The sequence below is a fragment of the Bombus affinis genome, chromosome 5 (genome assembly GCF_024516045.1).
Source record: "Bombus affinis isolate iyBomAffi1 chromosome 5, iyBomAffi1.2, whole genome shotgun sequence".
Lineage (NCBI taxonomy): Eukaryota > Metazoa > Arthropoda > Insecta > Hymenoptera > Apidae > Bombus > Bombus affinis.
This window is the reverse complement of record NC_066348.1, coordinates 5,270,551-5,284,727: the sequence shown is the minus strand read 5'-3', so window position 1 is coordinate 5,284,727 and position 14,177 is coordinate 5,270,551.

The following is a 14,177-nucleotide window of genomic DNA, read 5'->3' as shown; positions in this document are numbered from 1 at the left end:
TCTTGGTGTTCGTGTTGTTTAAGATCTGGAAGCAGTCCAAACTGACGCCGAAAAATTGGCATATTTAGATGCAGATGTCGACTAAATTTATTTAATTTTCGAAAATTGAATCTAACATATAAATACTTTTGATTATTTGAAATTTTCATTCGTTGTGACTCTTTCTTTTCCATTTTTAATGAAGTGTGTATTAACTTCACTCAGGTTAAATATAATATTTACTATATAATCTCATAACGTATTAATATTTTCTGAGCGTATATAAAAAAGAGCAATTTCCTTAAAATTATAAAATGCAGAAATAATATAGAAAGCTATATAAATAAAATTAAAACAACATATTTCAGTAATTTTTCTTGTTAAAACAAAACGTTTAAAAAAGGGTGGTGCATATTGCACTATTCAGTTGTAACAATTTCCAAAGAAAAAAACAAATATTCAGAATCTTTCCCAAAAAACAAATAAGTTTAAAGAAACTAATATCGATCAATCCTCTCTTGCAACTACTAATTTACTAAAAGAATTTTCCAAGAATTCACGAGAGGAATCTCAAGACATCCAAACATTAAGGAATTTCCGAGTTCCGTGGATAAGCAGAACGCGACCACACGAGTCGAGATTTAATTCGATCGCCGCAAGTTTCGAATGCTGTAGCAAGAATTCGCCGTGGCATGCTTCACAATTCACAGAGAAGAGAATCGTTCGATTGTATCAGCAAATGTTACCGGCACAGAATTTCGCGTATCGATGACGTAACAATAACGGCGCGAATATTTCTACGATTACGATACATTCCAACCGCGTCGACCTTAACCCTTTCTTCGAAAGACGCGCAATCGCGAATAAATCGTGATCGCGAGTCTCTCGTTTATAGCGATGACATGCGCGTATGTTGGGTGTAAAGGTGCACGAATTTATTTTGTTTAGATCTGCTGGTTGTGGAATGCCATCAATCCCGTGGTGATCGATTGCTAAGGAAATTGCGAGTTTGAGTCATTGGGAATGATGGTAGAGTTGGATAATCGTCATTCACGTGCGATTCGTTGATTTACGCGGATGCTGAGTTGGTATGTTTTTATCGTGTCAGTGAATCAGTTGTATAGTTGATTTCTTCTATTTTTCCAACGATATTTCTCCAACTAAAAATTGATTTTATGAGATTTTTATAGAATAGTATAAGGTGCTTTCTAGTTCGCGAGAAAATTGATTTATGAGAACGATTGCCTTCTAGATTCACTTAAATTGATCGGAAAGTTGAGAAGCTTCTCCTTATCCAAAGGAAAGAAATTAACTACTTTAACGAAGTCTGTATCAATTTAAGTTTAATGTAATGTTCATTATAACTTATATGAGTAGCAATTTTCCAACGATTTATTTACTTCTTATAAGTCATTTACTTTCTTTTTATTTCTGTTATTAAAATACTCTTTCAATGTATCATAAGTATTTTTCAATATTTACCTCCCTTCAAACAGTATTTACTTGAAAACTATATTGAAAGTATTGCAAAAGTGATGCTTCTACAGCTTTTTCCAACATAGTAAAACAGTAGCCACATTCTTAAGATTGCGATCAAATAAAATAAGCAAACGGACACGATTCTTCAAACATTTTATTCGATTGATCAAACAAGGTTAAGCAAAAGTAGCGTTCCGGTAATGAAACATAACAGTTCGAATACTTCATGCTATCGATGTATCAATGTCTAATTAGGAACAAGTCTAAACGAGGCGTAGATAAGATAATTAAAGAATTAAAGTAACTGTTCATGTATTCAGTTGTATCAGTCGTGCATATATTATCACTAATTACAAAAGCTGATGAGAACGAATCTGATTGTGGCTAAGAGCAGAAGCATTTTCTAAATTGCGAAGATTTTATTGCTTCTATCAATGATACATCACTTAATGCCTCACCGCTTAATTAGAAGCTGAATAGTAGCTAGGAATTTTCGAAATTGCAAAAGAAAATTCCATACTGTACACGTACGCCTTTCGTTGAATACATATTGATGTAAAAGAAAGATGATAAAAATATTTCTAAACCTTCTATCTCAATTCCAAGCTTAGACTGCGGATTTTTAACGCATATTTATATCTTTGAGGCTATGATAAATTTATGATATGGTGATTTGAGAATATGATTTAGATGCTTTATATATTTTTCCACATTATATATATTTTAAATTTCACATAAATGCATAAAAATCCGCAGTCTAATTATAATTTTATTTTAAATAATTTTATATATAATATATTTGCATATTTATATATAATAAATATATATATTAAATTTACATTATAATTTGATTGTAAGTCTAATCATAATTTTTTCTCGATCGTAATCGGACGTGTCAAAATTTCATTCTGCTCACATAATTAAACACTCACGTATCTTCTGTACCCACGGAAAAATATACACTTCTTCCCACGCAGCTGCATTTTCTTGTACACCCGCAAGAGCGTAGACGCTGGAATTTCCGCGATAGGCAATCGAACGATCGCTGCCGGCGACGCCAGCGTCTGCAATAACAAGAACATTGTTAAATTATCGGAAATCTCGCGTCATTATAGCCTGGTCGAGGCTCCCGCCGTGGTACGTAGGGAATCTCGCCGACTGAATCGCCGAGAAAAGGGGGATTAGCCGAACAAAACGAAAGAACGACCGCGCGCCGCCGGATATGCGGGTGTCGCGGCAGGCGATAATAAAAATAAGCTTGGAACCCAGGACTCCTGCGACGATCGTTGCCGCCGCTGTGTTACCGCAGAAAGGTAGGGTCAGTTCTCAAAAATACTGACGCATCACGCTGTTTGACGAATCATGGACGAATCCTGATATATACGTTGCCTAATGAAAGTATTCGAACATTTACTATAAGATTTTGTATGTTCGTAATATATACTATAGAAAAATTTTAAGTCCAAGTATGTGCTAGGTAAAACATTTCAAAATTTCATTAGCATTTAATAAAACACGACAGTCATGTTCATATTGGTAAAATTTGAAATGAATTCAGAGATATATACAGAAATTACAAGATATTTATGGCAAATATCTATAAATATTTAGTAAACATATATTATTATGTTCACTCTTGTAATAATAAATAGGTAAATCGTTTGTATTTTTTAACATGATTAGCTAAAATTCCTTGACACTTTATTTTACTGATAATTATAGTTTAATTATAATGTGCAATTAAAATTCTTTTTTAGTAGTCTAGGTAAGTTTTAATTTAAAATCTGGAGGATTGCAAAAGTTAATAATTCATCTTCGTTTTGTGAAGGAGTAGCTCTACTTGCGTTTAAAATATGGCAAACGAAGTATCGAAGTTTTCAATTTGTTCCTTTTTTAACGTTCAGCTTGAGTTGTTTATGTGCAGAAAGTTATTGAATTTTTTGCGGAGCTAGTTGGTATTATCACGCTACGATAGCTACATGTATACAATGCCTCTTTTAACAGCTTCTTGCTATAGTTAATTGCGCGATACATTTACATTACATCGTTATATTGTTGTAACTAACTATCCATTATCTTCGTCGATAATTCCTCCAGGCTGTATGCTGGAGCTTGTTCCTTCACGGTAGCTAATTATATTATGCTAATCGATACAACTTTATATTACGCTCGCCAGCTTCTTCTTCCCATTTTTCTAAATCCGTTTCTGCCAAACGAAATAATACAAAAGACAGCAAATAACTCAATGATACTCACGAGAATACGCACTTCAGAAGCTGTCATAGTATTAATTCGCATCTTATGAAATATTCAACTTTTAAGGATTTATGCTTCGCTAGATTTTACATAGAATACATATAAAAAGAAATTGCCTACTTTAAAATGATACATCTGCAAAGATAAAGATGTTTAAATATTTAAGGAAAACACAACTCGAAAATACTTAGATATTCGAATACTTTTTTTTAATATTTGTAGTCAGGAACAAAATGATAAACGACACCATATTCAAATAATTCAATCTCGACGACATAAACACTCTAAAGACCGGTTAGTTATCTCAGCTGAAGTATACAGTGCGGCAGATCAAAAAACACAAAGTCAAGAACTTTTTTCCAACATATAATACCTTCCAATTCAGCGATTATCCTTTCTTTTCAACATTAAACATCCTGGAACTTCCTGCAGCATCGGACGAACGTTCACGTGGATCGCACGATGGCTACGGTGAACGGCAATTTAGATTATGAATTATGTAAAATTAACTGGGACAGAGGACAAAGGTTCGATCGTTCGGCGAGAGGCGAGCAACGTGCCGGCTACGGCGATGAATCAAACAACAGCCTCATCAGGATTACGCCGCCGGGTATTTGCGATTAGTGTCCATTCGACGCCGTCTTAAGGCCACCTTTTCCCATGACGACTCATTGTTACGGTACTCGCGTGACTTTTTCACCCTCGAACATCGCTATGAACGCGCGCGCGGCCGCATGCATGCGCTCTCTTCGACACGCGGAACGGAAACGGGTTATTCCAGCAGTGCAGCTTCGCCCGGTGACCTTTTCAGGTGGCAGAATTTCTTTAGCCAAGGGACATTTCGCTTTTTTACCACTCCTCGATATTATTATTTCCTTTCACATGTATTTCGCCTTTTTATGCTTGTTTCCTGTTTTAGTAATACGGTCTTCAAATAATGTACGAAATAACCTCAATTCCGGTATGCACCTCTTACGAGGCAAAGCAATTAACTTCACATTTTATGAACTTCTCGATTTCATTACTTAAATACATAATTAATATTCTACATATCAAAAAACAACTCTTTTTCACCAATTTATTTATCAGAAAAAGATAGTACGAATAATCGCAAATTTCAATGTAAATTTGAAACATTATAGCAGTAATCATCATTCTCCGCTGCATTTCAATTTACCCCTCTCTATCAGCGTAGCTACCGAGCAACTCGTCTCAGAACTCGTCGACAACCATATCCTCCTCCACTCTCTGCCAAACACCCCAAATCACAAGTATTCTTTGAATCACTGCATCAGCCTCGTTCATCGTTCAATAAGCTCCAATCTCATGCAATCAGGCCCATCAATCTGAATGCCGATCTAAAATCATAGAAAGAAGCATCCGTGGAATGGGAATTCGCGCGAGGAGCAAAGGTTGCCGCGATTATGTAGGTTCCGTGCGCTGCACGTCGGAGGACGGGACCGGGACGATGGTCTTCGTCGATTACTCGTTCGAGTGGCCACGAACGGAGCCCTTTTCCGTTGGAACGCCATAGGGACGTTACACACGGTTCCGGGTGGACGTCGAGAGACGGCCTAGGCATTGACATTTTGGCGAGTGCCGCTGCTAATGAGACTCCTTTATGCTAATCGCTCGCGTGCTCTCTTACTTCGGGGCCCCGCGAGCGGCTCATGAATTTTATCGGCGGCCTTCATCATTTTCTTCGTTGGCTTGGAACCGCGATTGAGTCGTCAGAGCGAGGAGAACGGGCCCGCCTTCCGTTACCACGAACCACCGTGGCCTAGTCCAAGCCGAGGGAAAAATCGAACCTTTCGCTCGCTTCGCTGTGCACGACGAGCTCCACAGCCGACAGATACCGGACACCCGCTGCTGGACGCAACGCGGATCGTGAGAAATGCATTCGTAGCCAGCCCTCTGCTCGCTCGTTTCTTCGGTTGATGTTCCAGAGGACTGACGAGTTATGTGTTGCTGGTAATTGCTCGACCAATTTGTCCGAATGCTGGTTCTTGGTACGCTGAATTTTCGGAAAAATATAGGAGAAAACCAACTGTTGGTTTATGTTGCGCACGGAGTTGAGGTTTTGATGTTTGGTAAACTGAAGAAGCTTGGTTCCAGGGTTTAAAGAGAAGGATGGAGCACTGTAATCGAATTGCGAGGAATCGTTTCGTTTTGGAATTTTGGAAATTAAATTGCAAAATGATTCCCGATTTATTGAATTTTTTGGAGAATATAGAGGGATAACTGTTAGTAGCGCGTGCAATTTATTCATGCAAATTTTGGTGTTTGGTGAACTGAGGAAAGTTACATAGTTGTGGCAATTACGGAAGAATTATCAGAGATGAAGTAATTAAATAAAAAAATTAGTTTTGCAATTCTTTAGATTATTTAATCGGAATTTGATTCTTGGATCGTAAAATTTTCGAAAGAATATCGTGGATATTCTTCAGATAATAGCTGAAAATAAAGTAACCAAAAGTACGAAAAATTCGACGATTAATTTTAAGATTCTAGTCTAAAAGTGAAAATAATTCGACTAAAAATTTCCGGAACAGATTTTTAAACAGTAGAAAATTCCAAGTCAGCATCGCTCAAGTTAAACGAGTACTTTCAAAGCCCTACATCCACCACCGTAATCGCCATAAAATCAACACACAGCGCGCGACAGTTTCCTCCAGCGTGTCCCTCTTGAACGAACGAATTCCCGCAAATCTTCAAGGTCGTTCCTTCCATTCGTAGGATTCAGTCGCGGTATCCCTCGAACGCTGTACTGTAAAAACACGCGACACCCCATTGAGAGCAGACGGTGGCGCGGAAGGTTGAACTGGCCATGGCACGTCAAAAGGTAGCCTTAGCGTAGAAAGAAACTGAAAAGAAGGAGACTGAAGCTTCGAACAAACGTCCCTGAAGGGCTACGAGAATCTTCTTTCTCGCCATAAGGGAACAGGTATACACAGAGACGACACAAAGAGAAATATAGAGAGAGAAAGAGAAAGAAAGAATGCCGCGATGTCGCGCAATGGCAGCGGGAATTAAGGCAGACGATAGCTCGAAGGCCAGGTCCTTGGTGCAACGAGTCACGAGCGGCAGTCACGCCCCGCCGTGAGAAAATTAATTGATATAGATTTTTGCACGGTTTCTATTGGTGGCTCCAGTTGAAACCAGCACAGTCGATCGAAAAGAAGATGCAGCGGACACTGGATAGTAAACAAAAGTTGCTTTCTATAGTAGTATTTAACAAGACTGCCACACGAATTTTATATATTTGCCCTGGCAGCTATTGCTGTGTGGATAAAATATTATATTATATATTATTTATTATATTATTACATTTACAGTATCAGTATAATACATAACATAATATTTTATCTATTGCAATATAATCCAATGTACTTACGCACTTCTTTCTGACAATGTTATCCAAGTCATTCACATTGTTGAAAACTTTTTAGTCCATGAAATTTAATCCATACAAGATCTAATAAAAGTGAATCATCGATGAAAATTGTGATGGTTAACGCGTTAGATTATTAGAATCTGAATTTGACTAATACATTCTTTGAAATATTCAGTAGCGTAAGAATTTTTCGTAATTTTTCTTGCCATTATATATTGCGATAACAAGCTTGTTCTTCCTGCGCACGTATCTATTTCATGCTCCATTTGATATTGGCTTTTGAAATAAAGCGTTTTCGTATAATTTACTTTTCTTTATTTTTACTTATACACTATCCTGCTGCAACCTGGTGAGTTTAGAAAAATAGGAAACGCCTTATATATGAGTCCAGATGTTCCAGATCACTACATACAGACGAACAAACGAAGAAGATGGTGCGTTCGGTATGTGGCCATTGCGAGCCTCGACACAATCAGCCCGTAACAAATGAACAAGGGGACCTTATCCTCTGGCTGTCGTAATAATAAAGCGGCGGATGCCGCAATCGCGTTCGCGGTCGATTAGTAACGATTATGCGCTATTAAACGGCAGCAATTACGGTCGAGTCGAGCCGCCAAGGAGAGGGACGCGAACGTCCTTGCAAGGATGAGCGATCCGGAACGAGAAGACGACCGTTTCACCGCGAGAGGCTACGGAATTCTTCGTCAGTGAAGAAGACCAGAGAGTTGTTTTCTCTGCTGTTTCGTTGGTTTTGGTTCGCTTGGCTCGACTTGGCGGACGTTTGTCATCGGACGTTGAATGCGATCTGATAAGCACGATTCTTTCCTTGACGCTGCTGGAATGCACCGCTGTGGTATATTCTTTGTCTGGAGTGGGTTTTTAAAGGGATACGGGTTGCAGGATTTATTGTCCACACGGGATATCGATGGTGTCTTGGCTGCGTTGCGGTGCATAAGAGGAATTGGAATAGAAACTGGTTACATTGATGTGGTTTAGGCTTTGATAACTCTTTAAATGATCGTTGAGATAAAATTGGGATGCCTTCGATTTGGAAGTCGAGTTAAAAGGATTTGGGGTAGGTTCTCTACTGAGGAGTAAATGCTAGAAGATAAAAAACGATATTTTTAGCGAGAAAAATTATTGAAAATAACAAGTTACAAGTAACCAATATTAATAGATATCATCGAATAACATCGACAAGGTTCGTGATAAAACGAAGTTTTATTTTACGATGTATGTATTAATTTTATTTTCCAATTAATTTTACACTATATTAACCGATCATTCCATTAATCGAAAAATGATAAAATTGCAAAAGATTATATACATATGCAATACAATTAATTGATAAATTATTCTATACGAGAGTCCTGCGGAAGTAACAAAGCAAACAAAGAAACATTTCGATAGTCGATTCCACTTTCACGCTGGTTTTAAGGAATGAATTAGAACCTGCTAGAGGATCATTGACTCCTCGACCCTCGAACCCCATCGGTCAATCTTTATTTTCACCGTCGTCGTACACAAACTGGCAAGCGTGACAGACCACTTCCTCGAGCAAAGTCCCATCAAACACGGCAGAGGCCACGCATTAGGAAACGCCGAACAGATCATCTACCTTGGGAGATCAAATACGCTTCCATCTGTCGTAATAACGCCAATGACGCGAATTTTCGTCGAGTTGCGCAATCCTCCATCCTACGTGAGCAACATTACGTTCATTTCAGTACGATTAAACCGTGCTTCGTTTCGTGATGGCTTCACGAAACGACGGTGTTCGTCCTTGATCGCAGCAGGAAGTGTGCGAAAACGCCTCGAGTGATTCCCCGAATCAGCCTCGAAATTTGCAGCTTAAAGAAGACGATGGACACCTGTGATGCAGCTGAGAATGCAAACGTTCTGCGAATCCTTCTCCTTCTCGTTTCATTAAATTCAATGACAAATCGCCAGCGAATCGCTGTCACATGCGCTCGTTAATCACGGTTCCTGTATCGATTGGTAACGAGCTGTCACGGCGCCTCGAAAAGGAAAAATAGTCTCGGTTCGATCACGAGATTCCGGAAAGCTGGAGGTTTTCGCTAACAGAAACGTCTCAATCGAATCAAAACCTGCGTGCAACTGTGATTTCATTGAATTTCATTCGAGAGATGTCTCCATTTAGTTCTGATCTTATTTGGTCGTCACGGCAACGACTTAATTGGGTTTTGCCTCGATACCTACGACTTCTAGCAAGTCTAATTCCAGCTCCACTCGCTTGCCGGATCTTCTAATGCGATTCTTGCGATTCTAGGAGACTTCTAATGAGTATCATGAATCTATCGGATTTTATGGGCGTCGAAGGACTGGGTCTGTTGATTTGATAGAACTCTGTTATTGATGAGATTGTCATGTTGCGTGGTTTTAATTATCTTCTCTATGACTTTATTGATTTGTTCTGTGACATTTTTGGAATTACCGAACGATATGGCAAGCAAGTTAATGCGACTGTTTCATGTTTTATTCATAGGGCCTGTAGCAATTGTTTAATTGTCTTGTATCTGTACCGGTTTGGTCTGTGACGTATTTGGAGTTGTTAGCTGGACGCAATTACTGAATATTTCTTAATAGACCTGATGTGATTTTTGTTGTTTAAAATTTATGACAACTTTAAAACTAAATCAGTTAATTTTCAAATATTAGTTTCAAAATTAAAAATCATCCGGTACGTAATTATGGCGCACACCTCCACCCCTTTTTGTGACAATAATCAATCATCAACATAAGTAATCAACATAAATAAATTGACCAGTCAATAGGTTGATAAAATTTTTCTACAAATTGAACTCTACCTTACAATCACAATCATATAAAAACCAAGGTATTAGCCATATTAATTTTTCCTTAAACTTTATTATTCTACTTATGCATTTCACCAAAGATGAGAGCTCAGCAGGCGAGTCGCTAATGACAAATTAAAAACGACTAACAGCTAAACAAACTCGTCGTGTCTACGATCACGAAGCAATATTAAAACCCCGAAGGAAGCGTCCAAAATTTTACGATATCGATAACGAATGCTTTTGACGACTTTGCCACCGGTGACATAGCCTCTGGGAACGATGTTTTCCAGCGCGGTTAAAGCACGGCAGACGATAAAACGCGTCGTGTCGTGGTATTTTATTGAAATCGGAATTACAAAACGTCGGGATGGCCGAGGTCAGCGAAAGTGACGTCATCGGCGCGGATGATAATCATCGTGGAACACGGAGCCTTGAGGTGTCTGTTCGTCCTCGTGCCTGCCAAACGTCTAACGATCTATCGATCCACGTTTCGTTCGCGTTCTCGTCGTCTAACGCGACGAAACGTTAAATGTGTTTACGCTAATATTGGAACCTTGGGTGTCAAGGTCGTGAAGACGAAAACTTCATTACAGCCGACTTTGATTCATTTCTTCGTGAATTAATCTCGTGTGATGTTTTTTCTATTTTTGGTGAATTAAAGATTACGAAGTTAGAAGTTGATTGGAAGAAGTTGTGAAAGTTTGCCACGTATTTTAGGTGGGTTAAACCTTCGTAGACGATGCGGCTCATTAATAACCAAAACGAAATTCCATCCCTTCTATCCCATCAAATTTTTATTTTATTGAAAAAAGATTTTATACATAGAATTTGACTTGACGAATGCTTGCAATGCGAACATTACAAGGGAAAGATACGACAAGTCCATTTTTTCCAACTTTTTTCAAGTTCATTTTACTTTTATGTTAATTAGTGGATGAAACGAATTTTTTGCAAGTAGATGATAATCTTAAAAGATACAAAAGATAATGTTATAATTATCTTTAGCAATTTTCCGTAAAAAGGATTCTTAAAGAAATTTTATTTTCTAACGCAGTCAAGTAATCCCTGTTCTATGAGACTAGGATTTTAGTAGATTACAGCCATTGTGAGAGAGAAAGAAATCCTAATAATATTAGCAGTGATAAAGGCTAATGTTAATGACGATCAGAGTAGCAGAAATTATAGCGGTAGACATAATGAAAATCGTAATGATAGCAGGGTGTTAGCAGCGATAGTGATAATGGTAAGAAAAATAATAAAAGATGAGGAGGACTAACAACGGCGGTAGAGTATGAGATTAGGTTGATGACAGTAATATTAATAACAGTAATTGAAGTTGCGATGACGGTGGTATAGTAATAAAGGCGATAGTGTTAGCTGTGGTAAAAGTGACAGCAATATTCATAGCAATATCAAACGTAATAAAAAATATTCACAGTAATAAAACTAATAGAAACAGCAAAAAAGAGTAACGATAGTAGGTGTGGAATGGTATTAAGGATAATAGAAGAAGTAACGATAATCGTAATAAAATTACGATGCTATTATGATTCTTAGAGCAGAGACGAAAGAACAAACGAAAGGAATAATTATATAAACTTTGTTGAAGAAAAAGTCCGAGAAGAAATTCTGCATAACGAAACAAAAATTATTCTCCATTACTTTTGCCCTTTCGAGGTCTCAATAGTAAAATTATGATATTATTATAATTCTTATAGCGGAAAATGAAAGAAGTACTATTAGCAGAAATAATAATGATACTTAAAAAGTTATGACAGGGAGGATAATTCTTTAAATCCCTTCTACAGAATAGGTCAAGAATAAAATTCTACGTAATTAAACAAAAATTTTTCCCCACTACCTTTGCCCTTTCGGGATCCTGAAAACCAAGGAGAAGAACCTTTTCTTCTGCAATAGTGATGGATCGCAAGTCTCCTTCGTATGTCCTTGTAGAAAATAGAAAGATGAATTCTCTGACATATAATCGCGCGCTGTTTAGATCATCTTATTTCCTGACCTCTGACATTAATACGTTTTCGTCTTGCAACTTTAGAGCCTCTATAACTAAATTATTTGTGATTTAAGTAAGATTCACCTAGGAATATTCCACCTAATTACCTCATATAGGAAAAAAAATTATGTGATTCTACTTAAAATGGAATTTTATTTGAGTCTTCGGTATAAGGTAGCAACAAAAAGCTTTTATGTCATCGTATGTAGGTAGCCTTTTAATCCATGCAATTTTGAATCGTCCGTTTACCTTTCCAAGGTACAAAAAAGAAATTATGTGGCTCTATATTAATATCCCTGAATGAAAGAAATTTTAAAATTATTGTACAGCGCGTCATCATTTTTATTTGCGCATTTAAAAACTCAACCTTGACAGAGATCTTATATCTACAGCAGAAATCAAATGGAACGTAGAGACAGGAGAAAATCCCTTTAAAAGAGTGATGATTCAAAATATCCCCATTTCGAAAATCTATCAAAGTGTTTAATATTTAAGAAAATAAAAAATTATAAAGATAACATATCAAAACAATGTGCATAATAAAATCTCCAATTTCTCCATATTAAAGACCTTTGCATACGTTCGATAGCATAAAGAATAAAATTGCAAAATATGGGAAATAAAATAAATAGTACTCAACGCAGAATAAAACACTTATACATTAAGTCACGCCATATTCAGAAAACAAGGACGTAAATCAAGCGTGCATTTCCACGGCCGCTCGACGCGGTTTGCAAAGATGTTTATTTGACAAACCTCGTTGACAGCTTCATTCTTGCCACGTTAAAAACGTTTGTCTTTCACAACGAGATTATCCGGCAAATAAGTTTTCTTCTTTCCTCCCCTTCGTCTATCTTTCTCTGTCTTTGATTTGCGCCATACACTTCATCTTCTTCTTTTTTTTGCTTATGTACCGTCGATTATGTTCACTCATTTATATAATACGTTAATTTCTATGCTAAGTAAATATGACTCAACGGATGAAAAATGCCTAACGCGTTGCAGCCGCGTCGGAGATCGAGCGAAGGAAAAGAGAGGAAAAGAATAATTACTATTTAATTATCGCTCGAGCCGCGAGTGTTTAATTATCAACCAATTTCGATCGACCAGTCGCGAGAAGCTCTTATCACCGAACATCGACATCGATGACAAGCTGCTTGTCAAGCAGCATTAATTTCATTCGATTGTCGATCTCCTCGAGGATGATCTCGAAATATGAGAAAAAGGAAGGACGAGAGCGATGATGGTTTGGTTACGTTGACAGACGAAGAAATCGATTCCAGTTGGCTCGATCATTTAGCGGAAGATTACTCGCGAAGATTTCGTTGTCATCGTGTCGATCATTCGTTCTAACAATATCGAGATTGGAATGGAAAATTTATCGTTTTGTTAACTGAGTAATATGTAGTGAAAAATGACTAGTACTAAATCAGCCAGAAGATGAACTCGCGTTGAAGATAAGTTCGCGTTTGCACTAAAGCTATATCGCTGTACTTTCAAGCATCTTGATAAAATTTAGAAACATTTGTTGTTTGTCACTTGTAACTGAGATTATAAGATATTTTAAAAATAACATACTCGTGATTTGTCTTTCTCTCGAATATTAATCGAAATACACTTCGACCGAGCTTTCAAACGCTTACTATAAAGAAAACAGATTTGTCTGATTATTCATTTAATTTCTATTTTTACTTGATTTCATTTCATTTCCATCTTTTACTAAATGTTTCCTTCGAAAAATATACCGAACGTGGAAATCCGGTAAGTGTCCTATTCTCCAAGATATTATCGGTTTCACAATGTATCATTATACCCATATTAGTATGTTAAAACTATGAAACAGTGATTGATTTTTATGACAAGAAGTTATTACAACGTCATACGAGAATTCTCGAGAATCTAAGTAAAATCACCTTGGTCATTTTTCAAGAAACGGAATAATGGTAATCGATAAATCGATTGATTAATGTTTTTCTTTTTCTCAATATACTTGGTTAATTGGTATTAGCTTGGTGGATAATTGAGTATGAGTAAAATGTGAAGAATTTCGTTAGACACTTTTGCTTTATCTTCTTCTTATGGGTTTCAGTCGTTTGATAGGAAAACATGATTTTACCAGCAGATTTTTTCTAACTGTTACTGGTAAGATGTATGACTCCTTTCTCACCGTACCGTATCGATATCATCTTGGATCTTGATAACGCTGGCTACAAGTCGGAAGTTACTACGAAAGAAGGTG